The sequence below is a fragment of the Babylonia areolata genome, chromosome 29 (genome assembly GCF_041734735.1).
Source record: "Babylonia areolata isolate BAREFJ2019XMU chromosome 29, ASM4173473v1, whole genome shotgun sequence".
Classification (NCBI taxonomy): Eukaryota; Metazoa; Mollusca; class Gastropoda; order Neogastropoda; family Buccinidae; genus Babylonia; species Babylonia areolata.
The window spans coordinates 37,886,648-37,897,557 of NC_134904.1; the positions used below are offsets into that span (position 1 = coordinate 37,886,648).

The 10,910-nt window shown below is 43.0% G+C and overlaps 1 protein-coding gene across 5 annotated transcripts in view; it reads right to left on the reverse strand.

Annotated features, from left to right (window-relative positions):
* The window catches only part of LOC143274686 (protein unc-93 homolog A-like), a 21,588-nt gene extending 18,723 nt beyond the window's left edge, over nt 1-2,865 (reverse strand). The window contains exon 1 of one of the 5 annotated variants that reach the window (XM_076578573.1): nt 2,797-2,865. The gene's annotated coding sequence lies outside the window, so the exon portion shown is untranslated. Of the gene's footprint in view, nt 1-1,693; nt 2,289-2,681 lie in introns of those variants that run through there. The other 4 variants (XM_076578571.1, XM_076578572.1, XM_076578570.1 and 1 more) reach the window with 4 other exon arrangements.
* Nucleotides 2,866-10,910: the final 8,045 nt, after the last annotated feature.

The following is a 10,910-nucleotide window of genomic DNA, read 5'->3' on the forward strand; positions in this document are numbered from 1 at the left end:
TTTTATGTATTTATCTATTATTTATTCACCTTTTTTTTTCTTTTTTTTTCTCTCAAGGCCTGACTAAGCGCGTTGGGTTATGCTGCTGGTCAGGCATCTGCTTGGCAGATGTGGTGTAGCGTATATGGATTTGTCCCGGAACGCAGTGACGCCTCCTTGAGCTTCTGAAACTATACGCACTCGGCACACTGAAAAAACCAACTTAAGTCGACTCAAGTGTTGTGCAGTCCTTTGGCAAAATTATGTTGAAGAAATCCACTCTGATAGGAGCATATATTGCACGCGCTCAAGGCCTGACTGACCGTGAAGGGTTATCACTGCTGCTGGTCAGGCGTCTGCCTAGCAGATGTGGTTTAGTTTTCTCCATACGAACGGCGAAAGAGACGACGTTAACAGCGTTTCACCCCCAATTACCACCATCAAAATATTGCAAGCAGAAAGCTCTTATACTGAAGACGTGAATGTGGACAAAGAATACCACAATTCTGACGACGGAAGCTAAAGGTTGGGTCATTCAGACACCCACTGGACATCCGAGGGGTTTGTGTAGAGAAGAGAGGACTGGCCGTACTGAGTGAGTTAGCGTATATGGTTTTGTAGTCAGGAAGCAGTATTGACGTGACGCCTCCTTGAGAAACTGAAACTTGGGGAAAAACTGCTCATACTTTTGCTATCGCCAAGCATACACTGAAGTAAATCAAAAAGTAGAGAAACGCAAATCAATAAAGGTCTTCCTTTGAATTTTTTTTAAGTTCATGTAACCTGGCCATTTTTGACTCACTTGTGTAAACAAAGTTAGTCTATGTTGTAACCCGGTGTTCAGTTGTCTCTGTGTGTGTGTGTGTGTGTGTGTGTGTGTGTGTGTGTGTGTGTGTGTGTGTGTCTGTGTGTCCGTGGTAAACTTTAACATTGACATTTTCTCTGCAAATACTTTGTCAGTTGACACCAAATTTGGCATAAAAATAGGAAAAATTCAGTTCTTTCCAGTCATCTTGTTTAAAACAATATTGCACCTATGGGATGGGCACAAAAAAATTAAAAAAAGAAGCCAAATTATATGCAAACTGCATTTACTGTTATATCTATATTTTTTTTATTCTCTAAACTTGGCACTTTGATCTGATATTCTGACACAACAACAAGAGGAGTCATTATTATCATTTTTTGTTCAAACAGGAACTTCTTTTGCTAAGCATGGAAGTTTTATTTATTTTGCAAACGTTTTGGTGCAGATAGTAAAAAAGGGAAATTAATCTGTAATTAATGCTAGGGGACTTAATTTGCTTTAAACTGATCTTTCTCATCTTAAACATTACATTTTGAAATTATACTCAATATATAAAAAGCGTGTATGTTTTACTCTCAGTGTACAGGGCTTTCACTATGTTCATTCACCCAAGTGGTCTTTTTCGGAAAATACTAAAATCAATACGACGAGTGGGCTTTATAGATCTATTGGATGAGCCCTGAATGTCATGGGCAAAAATCAATTGCTACACATATTTATACACATTCAAAGCGCGTGCTCATATTCTTCGCGAACGCAAACGACGCCATTTTGTTTCAAGTTGTTGCCCTGCCCATTCAATCCTATATTCAATGGACAATGCACGATAACATGTGATGGAAAGTTGGAGGAGAAGACCGTTAAATATTTATTCAGAGAAAGATTTGTGAACGCCTCATCACTTACTGGATTATGCCCCAAACTGCCATAAAAATATCCACAGAATCAGTCGGAATTCACAGTTAAAAATTGTAAACCATGCGAGTTAATACCCTTGAATTGATGAAACGAAAAAATTTCCAGTCTTGACTTTTCTCAAAATGAAGTGCTTTTCATTTCATACGACGTTTAGAAGTACTTGGCTCTACATGTTATTAGTTTAACAAAATACTAAATTTTCATATCAAGTTTAAAACTATAAAACTAGAATGAACATAAAAGAGAAATTGAATCGACCGTGTCGTACTACAGTCCCGACGGGTGTAACTAAACTTGTCTAGATCTAGAGAAAACGGCAAAATGTTGCAGTGTGATTGCGGCGATAGCCACGTCTCCTTTACCGCGCTCTTAAAAAGAATATTTTATTGCCCTTAAAGATTTTTTGAATGCCCAAGATACACCAGAATATTATGATTTAAACAGCGTTCTCACTGCGAATACCGCAATTGATTTATCGCCCTTTAAAAAAGTATGTTCAAATATTAAATTTTAGAACGTCAGTTAAGGAGCCACGACAGTGTAATGGGTAAGACGGTTTCTTCTCACCCGAACACGCGGGGTTCGAGTCCGCTTAGGACTTTTTTTTTTTTCTTTTTTTTTTACCAGAAGCTTTATAATAACAAATACAGACCACATTTTAACGATTAGATTTTTTTTTAAGTGTATCACAAGTGAGTCTTGAAGGCCTTGCCTCTCTTGTTTTCTTTTCTTTCTTTTTTTAAATATTTGTACACACAATTTCCAACAGTTGAATGAATTTTCCAAAAGAACTTGAGAAGAGGTAGCCTATTCAAGTGATCTTTAAACGAAAAAAAAGAAATAGAAGAAAAAAAAGATTAGGCCTAAGCACAATTATTATTCTAAATCTCAGAGAGATAAAAAAAATAATAATAATAATAATAATAATAAAATAAAATAAAAGATTAAATCAATGAACATAAGGAATATCACAGACCATGCACTCTTTCCTTATCATTAGTCCATCGCACAAAAGAAATAAACAAACAAATAATGAATAAATAAACAAAGGAGCACATGCGCGCACAGGAAATATCGTAGAGCTCACATACACGTCTTCTTATCGCGAACACAGCCTATCACAAAGTCGAATGCAGGCTTCGTAATAACCAGTTATGCAGCAGACGACAAGCTAAACTCTCCCAGTCGAACCCCTCTCTTCTGTTTTTTCTTTTCTTCTTTTTTTTTTTTTCACACGAGAGAGTTTGAAATGTTTCGCCCAACCCTGTCAACCCCTACCCAACAGCCCGTGATTGGTTTTGCTGTTGTTGTTGTTGTTGTTTTGGCTTTGTCTTGTTTGTTTTGTTTTGTTTGTGCTTCAGGTTTGGTGGTGGCGAGCGAATGACACGGATACTTATATAGCGCCTATGCTCTGTCGGAGACCAAACTCTAAGCACTTTTCAAACACGGGGTCATTTCCACAACAGGCTGCCTACCTGGGTAGCGCCGACTGACGGCTGCCATTGGGCATTCTTCATTCGTTTCCTATGTCATTCAATCAGATTTCAGGCACGCACACATACACACTCAGACTGACATTAACATTTTACGTGTATAACCGGTTTGTTTATTTACCCCGCCATGTAGGCAGCCATACTCCGTTTTTGGGGTGGTGCATGCTGGGTATGCTCTTGTTTCCATAACCCACACATGGACACTGACCCACAGAACGCTGACATGGATTACAGGATCTTTAACGTACGTATTTGATCTTCTGCCAGCCTGTACACACGAAGGGGGTTCAGGTCTGCACATGTGTTGACCTGGGAGATCGGAAAAAAATTCCACCCTTTACCCACCAGACGCCGTTGCCGAGATTCGAACCCGGGACCCTCAGATTGATAGTCTGTTCAGCTATTGCGCCCGATGCTACTGATCATGCTATTGCAGTAGAAGTAGAAGTAATAGTAGTAGTAGACGTATATGTTGTTGGTGGTGGTGGTGTTGTGTTGCTGGTATCGTTATTGTAGTATTAGTGGTGGTGGTGGTGGTAGTGCTGTTTAGTCGTATGTGAAATTCGGAGTGTTCTTTTTTAATGGAGACGTAGCCACCACTTACAATACAGTAATGTGCAGCAACAACAACAACAGCAGCAGCAGAAGCAGAACGAGACACAGCAGCGGTTGTAATAATATCGTTTAACTGAAAGATTAACTCCCTCCATACGACGGCGAAAGAGACGACGTTAACAGCGTTTCACACCAATTACCATCATCAAAATATTGCAAGCGGAAGGCTCTTATACTGAAGAGGTGAATGTTGACAAAGAATACCACAATTCTTACGACGGAAGCTAAAGGTTGGGTCATTCAGACAGCCACTGGACATCCGAGGGGTCTGTGTAGAGGAGAAGAGAGGACTGGCCGTACTGAGTGAGTTAACCTTCCCCGACTGAAGTCTGGCCCTCATTCACACATGAGTGGAGTGAGGAAAATCGGAGAAGAGTGTGTGTGCCTTTCTCGCCGGAAGACTCAGTACCAGTATCAGTATCAGTAGCTCAAGGAGGCGTCACTGCGTTCGGACAAATCCATATACGCTACACCCCATCTGCCAAGCAGATGCCTGACCAGCAGCGTAACCCAACGCGCTTAGTCAGGCCTTGAGAAAAAAAATAATATATAGATAGATAGATAAGCTTAAATAAATAAATAAATAATAATTATGATATTAAAAAAAAGGTCATTGATGTACACTGGATATAAAGTTCAAACCTAATGCCTCGCCTTCTCTACCGTGGTGCTCTATCCTTTTTTTATATTTAGCACACGTTGGTTGATTAACAACCTAGGCAAATTGCAAAACCAAATGTCAGAGAATAAGATTTTCACAACTGCTTCAGTAATGATCGAGGTACCAGAGTCAGTCTCTCACCAGCCACAAGTGTTCATGTACAAGTTATATAACTGAGTAAACATTAGTTACCATGGGGATGGGTAACACCACTTAACTTCAATTAGGACACAAGCTTTTGTCCTTATTGTATCTTGTAGTGTGTGTGTGTGTGTGTGTGTGTGTGTGTGTGTGTGTGTGTGTGTGTGTGTTCTCAACTTAAATATGACATTGTTGTGTATTTGGAAATGTTTGTTCTGGGAATGAAAAGATCATTTTGCAGTAATCCTCCATACTCCAATAGGAGTGAAAGGATAATTAAAACTTGAAACTTGTGTGTGTGTGTGTGTGCGTGTGTGCGTGTGTGTGTGTGTGTGTGTGTGCGTGCGTGCGTGCGTGCGTGCGCGCGTGTGTGTTTGAAGGATGAGTGTATGGGTGTGTATGTTTATACTTGTGTGTCCTGATATTTATGTTTCAGTATGTGTGTCTGTGTGGTGATGTGCGTGTATGTGCGTGTGTATGTGTGCGTGCGCGCGCGCGCGCATGTGTGTGTATGTGTGAGTGTGTGTGGACAGGTATTTTGATAGTACAAGTGTGTCAACAGTTTGTCAAAACATAAGTTTTAAACATTGATCCTGTATCTTGACAATACAGTTATGTGCATTCCTTTTATCAAATCTAGGTTTCGAAATGCGAACTGGAAATATCTTGACCTTGAAACACGCCATAGCCGAGTTCTTTTATCAAAACCTCAAACGCTCACTGACAGTTACACTTGATAAGTGCTGACTTCTTGCACAACGTCATTTTTCTTCCACAGGATAAATAATGCGTATACAAGCATGCAAAATGTGCTCGCATATTGCATACTTCAATGGAAATACGCGTCCTCTCTCTCACACACACAAGTACACACATACGCATACATTCACTCCTGCAAACACACACTCACATGCACACACACACACACACGTACACTCATACTCATACATGCACACCTTCAAACACACACAGAGGCGCGCGCACACACACACACACACACACACACACACACACACACACACACACACACATACACACACACACACACACACACACACACACACACACACACACACACACACACACGTTTTCGACCATCTGCTCTCAACACACACACACACACACACACACACATAAGGTTCTTCTTCACCGTTAGCTGCCTAATTGCCCAATCCCAAACCTGCGGTACCTGTTAGCAAACATGCCTGTATAACCTACCACCATTTTTTCCCCCTCAAGAAAATTCAAGTTCTCACTCTGGTAAAGTTAAACCTATCCGGTATTGACCTCTTTATTAGAGTCTCGAGTACTTATGAAGTCATAGGGCTTTAGCACACTGACGTCATGGTCAAATATTGGCTTTCTTGTACATCGTCAAATGGACGCGTCTCTCTGTCAAACTCCTGCTCTGTCGGATAATGGTTTCGTCTCCACAGCATTGTAATATGGCAACTCACATCGGCCACTGGACACCCGAGGGGTCTGTGTAGAGGAGAAGAGAGGACTGGCCGTACTGAGTGAGGACTCAGGACACCACCTACTAGGCCCCCTAGCCATAATCAAACTCTTGCCTAGATAGTTGGGACAGCAGTTGCCTCCCCTGCTCTTGATAGTCATAGTCGGACACGACTATCATTCATACATACATACATAGTAGTAGTGGTTGTAGCAGTAGTAGCAGAAGAAGTAGTAGTAGTAAAACAGCGCATCGCAACACAAAGGTGATGTCTGCGTACCTCTGTTTGTTCAGAATGCGCACTGACTCTCTCTCTTTCTCTCTCTCTCTCTCTCTCTCTCACACACACACACACACACACACACACACACACACACACACACACACACACACACACACACAGTCTCACATTCCAAACACACTGGAATTGAAGTGTGTGTATTTGTTTAGTTTCCACTGTCTGTTTTGTGATGCATGTTGGGGTCGACAGACAGGGTTTTGTCTAGCTCTGAATGAACGCTAATTAATTAATCTGTGTTTGCACATTTCAACTCCCGCGGTTACTCTCTGTGTGTGTGTGTGTGTGTGTGTGTGTGTGTGTGTGTGTGTGTGTGTGTGTGTGTGTGTACATGTCAAACGAAGGGTGTTTGAACGAACTTAGATTGTGTGTGTGTGTGTGTGTGTGTGCGCGCGCGCGCGCGTGAGATTGTGTGTGTGTGTGTGTGTGTGTGTGTGTGTGTGTGTGTGTGTGTGTGTGTTGCTGTGAGAGAGAGAGAGTGTGTGTGTGTTGGTGTGTGTGTGTGTGTGTGTGTGTGTTGCTGTGTGTGTGTGTTGTTGTTGTTGTTGTTGTTGTTGTGTGTGTGTGTGTGTGTGTCTGTGTGTGTCTGTGTGTGTGTCTGTGTGACGGAAGTTTCCAGGTTTATTTCCATGCACCCTTTATCTAGCTGAATGCAAATCCATGGGAAATGCTACACAAGTTGTCTGCTCTTGTCTTACAAAGAACAACAGTTACTGTACTTGTCTGTTGTTTTCACACCCATCCCTCTTTGCTGCATTTAGATTTCCATATTCTTTTCGGCAAACCATCCATAATGAGCATTCCCACTCGAACGGTTATACCCCATCCAGTACGTTAACTTGTTCTGCTAACTAAACCACTCTGACAGAAAAACCCACTGTTATACGTAAACCGATTTCTAATTCAGTGATAAACCAGTTATTATCAGTCACTCACTGCAATAGATATTCCCGCTCTGTACTTAACGTAACGTCCGGTGGCTAGTTAACCCTTCCGAAGGTAAATCCACACTATGTACAAGTCTTGTATTAACATTTAAAGAAAATTGAACAGGTTTCTAAGTCCATGATAGAATTAACAGGTTCTTCTTCTTCTGTCCTTTTAAAGAAAACTGAACAGGTTTCTAAGTCCATGATAGAATTAACACCTTCTTCTTCTGTCCCGTTTAAAGAAAATTGAACAGGTTTCTAAGTCTATGATAGAATTAACACCTTCTTCTTCTTCTTCTGTCCTTTTAAAGAAAACTGAACAGGTTTCTAAGTCTATGATAGAATTAACAGCTTCTTCTTCTGTCGCGTTTAAAGAAAATTGAACAGGTTTCTAAGTCCATGATAGAATTGACGGCTTCTTCTTCTTCTGTCGCGTTTAAAGAAAATTGAACAGGTTTCTAAGTCCATGATAGAATTAACACCTTCTTCTTCTTCTGTCGCGTTTAAAGAAAATTGAACAGGTTTCTAAGTCCATGATAGAATTAACACCTTCTTCTTCTTCTGTCCTTTTAAAGAAAACTGAACAGGTTTCTAAGTCCATGATAGAATTAACACCTTCTTCTTCTTCTTCTGTCCCGTTTAAAGAAGATTGAACAGGTTTCTAAGTCCATGAGAGAATTAACACCTTCTTCTTCTTCTGTCCTGTTTAAAGAAGATTGAACAGGTTTCTAAGTCTATGATAGAATTAACAGCTTCTTCTTCTGTCCCGTTTAACTCTCTCCATACTTCTTCTTCTTCTTCTGCGTTCGATGTTTTGGCTGCGTCAGACTGTCACCCCCGTCGCCACGATGTAGCCCACGGTCTTCTCCAGGTCGTGGCGGTCTCCCCAAAGCTGCGCCTGTAGCTCCGTGTCCCCTGGCCAGGTTTGACGCCGTAGAGCTTCATGGGTTGGGCAGTGTTGGAGGATGTGTTCAGGGGTCTGGGGTCCAGTGCCACATGGACACTCATCAGTGTGGGCGATCTTCATACGGTGAAGGTGACTCAGTAGTCGGCAGTGGCCGGTTCTCAGTCTGAAGAGGACTGTCTGCTGGTGTCTCTGGAGCTGGTGGATTGGATCGACACCACTGTTTGCACCCAGCCTTCTCTTCCACTGGTTCTGGTAACGGTTGTGGATGATGGTCCTGGCCTCTCTGTAGGTCACGGGGTGGCTGAACTGCTTCATTTTGCTGCCTGCCTTGGAGAGAGCATCGGCCTTTTCGTTCCCCATGACCCCACAGTGAGAAGGAACCCACTGAACAGTGACAGTCGACCGTTTTGAAAGGTCATGAAGGGCTGCTTTGATGTTTGTCAGCTGCTGTTCGTTTCTGGTTGACTGGAGTCCCTGCAGGAGAGATCTGCAGTCAGTGAAGAAGGCTATCTTTGGTGGTGGGTTGACTGACGTCCTGAGGCCTTGTGCAGCATGGAGTAGTGCTGCTGTCTCCGCTCTGTAGTTCGAGGAGATTCTTCCTGTGGGGAAGGCTCCAGGGGTCAGTCTTCCATCTGTGTGCCTGATGAAGATGCCTGCTCCTCCATTCTTCACCGCTCCCTCCGAGGATCCATCTGTGAAGACGTGCGTCCATTCGCTGGGGTTGTACCGAGTCTCAATCATCTCCATTGTCAGAGCTTCCAGCAGGGGAGGGGCTTAGCAGTCCTTTTGGTCGATGCCAGGGACTTTTGTGATGATTGAGACTCCTTCCAGTTGGTCGGCCGGTTCCTCGAAGTCGGGGAGTGTTTCCATCTCGGCAGGGGATGAGGGCAGCAGGTCTTCATGTTGGCGGTGCAGGGCCTTGGAGAGGTGGTTGAAGCTGGTCCGCTTCAGTCTGTTCTTTGTTGGGTGCTTCAGTTTTTCGTGCATTGGGTGAGTTGGCATGCGCAGGAGCTTCTCGCTGTGGATGAAGACTTTTTCCTCTCGTCTATCTTTGAGTGGGTGGAGGCCTGTGTGTTTCTCCATCGCCTGAACTGGAGTCGTCTTTATCCCGCCAGTGATCAGCCGTAGCCCTGCGTTCTGAACTTTGCTCAGGCGGCTTGTGTTGGTTGCTGATGCCGTGGCCCAGGCAGTGCTGCCATACTCCAGGGTTGGCCTGACAGTTCCAGTGTACACCCTCTGCAGTATGCTGCTGTTGGCACCCCAAGAGGTCCCGGCGAGTTTTTCAGGATGGCCAGTTTTCTGGTTGCTCGTCTCTCGATGTCCTTGAGATGGGGGTTCCATGTCAATCGCTTGTCGAGCTTCACACCCAGGTACATTGGCGTGTCATCCTGTTTCAACTGCATTCCGTTCAGTTTGAGGTGGGAGGTTTCTGACATCGGTGACAGCGAGAAGATTGCTGAGACTGTCTTGGTGGTGTTGATGTCTACTCCCCAGGCAGAGGCCCATGTTCCCACGTGGTTGAGTGCTTCCTGCATTCTGTGGCTGGCGGACGTGAGGTATTCCGCAGCACTCCAGGCAGCAAAGTCATCAGCGTGGAGGGCTCTGGAGACATGCTTGGAGATCTTCTCAGCGATGTCGTCGTTGAAGATGAGGAAAAGTGTAGGGGAAATGACTCCTCCTTGCGGCACACCTTGCTGTAGAGTGACCCGATGGCTGGTACGAAATACGAACGGCGAAAGAGACGACGTTAACAGCGTTTCACACCAATTACCATCATCAAAATATTGCAAGCGGAAGGCTCTTATACTGAAGACGTGAATGTTGACAAAGAATACCACAATTATGACGACGGAAGCTAAAGGTTGGGTCATTCAGACACCCACTGGACATCCGAGGGGTCTGTGTAGAAGAGAAGAGAGAACTGGCCGTACTGAGTGAGTTAAAGAAAATTGAACAGGTCTCTAAGTCCATGATAGAATTAACACCTTCTTCTTCTTCTGTCGCGTTTAAAGAAAATTGAACAGGTTTTTAAGTCCATGATAGAATTAACAGCTTCTTCTTCTTCTTCTGTCCTGTTTAAAGAAAATTGAACAGGTTTCTAAGTCCGTGATAGAATTAACAGCTTTTTCTTCTTCTGTCCCGTAGTCTCAAGACCATATTGGGCCACATGTGGTGGTCTGGCAACCAATTCCCTCCTGATACATGTGCAACAACTCTAACAGTAAATTATTGATGCGCTCTAATAAGAAGAAAACGTAAATCCACACAAAGTGGAGGTGTATTCTTCTTCTTCTTCTTCTTATTGTTATTATCATTATTATTATTACCCGAAAAAGTCAAAACCTCAAAATGAAAATATCTTGCAAGGTACAGAAAATTTGCCTAGCTCTATGCTTTGCTGACAAAAATTAATGAAAATCACTCAGAAAACGATCGTGAAATATTTGCGAAAGGCCATCTCTCTCTCTCTCTCTCTCTCTCTCTCTCTCTCATCTACTTATAAAACACGTGGAACTAAGTTTGTGGCTGGTATAACTGTGTCTTTATTGCTCTCTTTTTTTGTTTTTCGTTTGTTTGTTGTTGTTTTAGTGTGGGTTTTTCTTTTTTGTTTGTTTTTTTTCTCCGGTTAAATGATCATATTATGCTTGCACCTCTTCATGAAGGGCAATGACCTATCCTTGAATAAATCATCCATACTCCCCCAC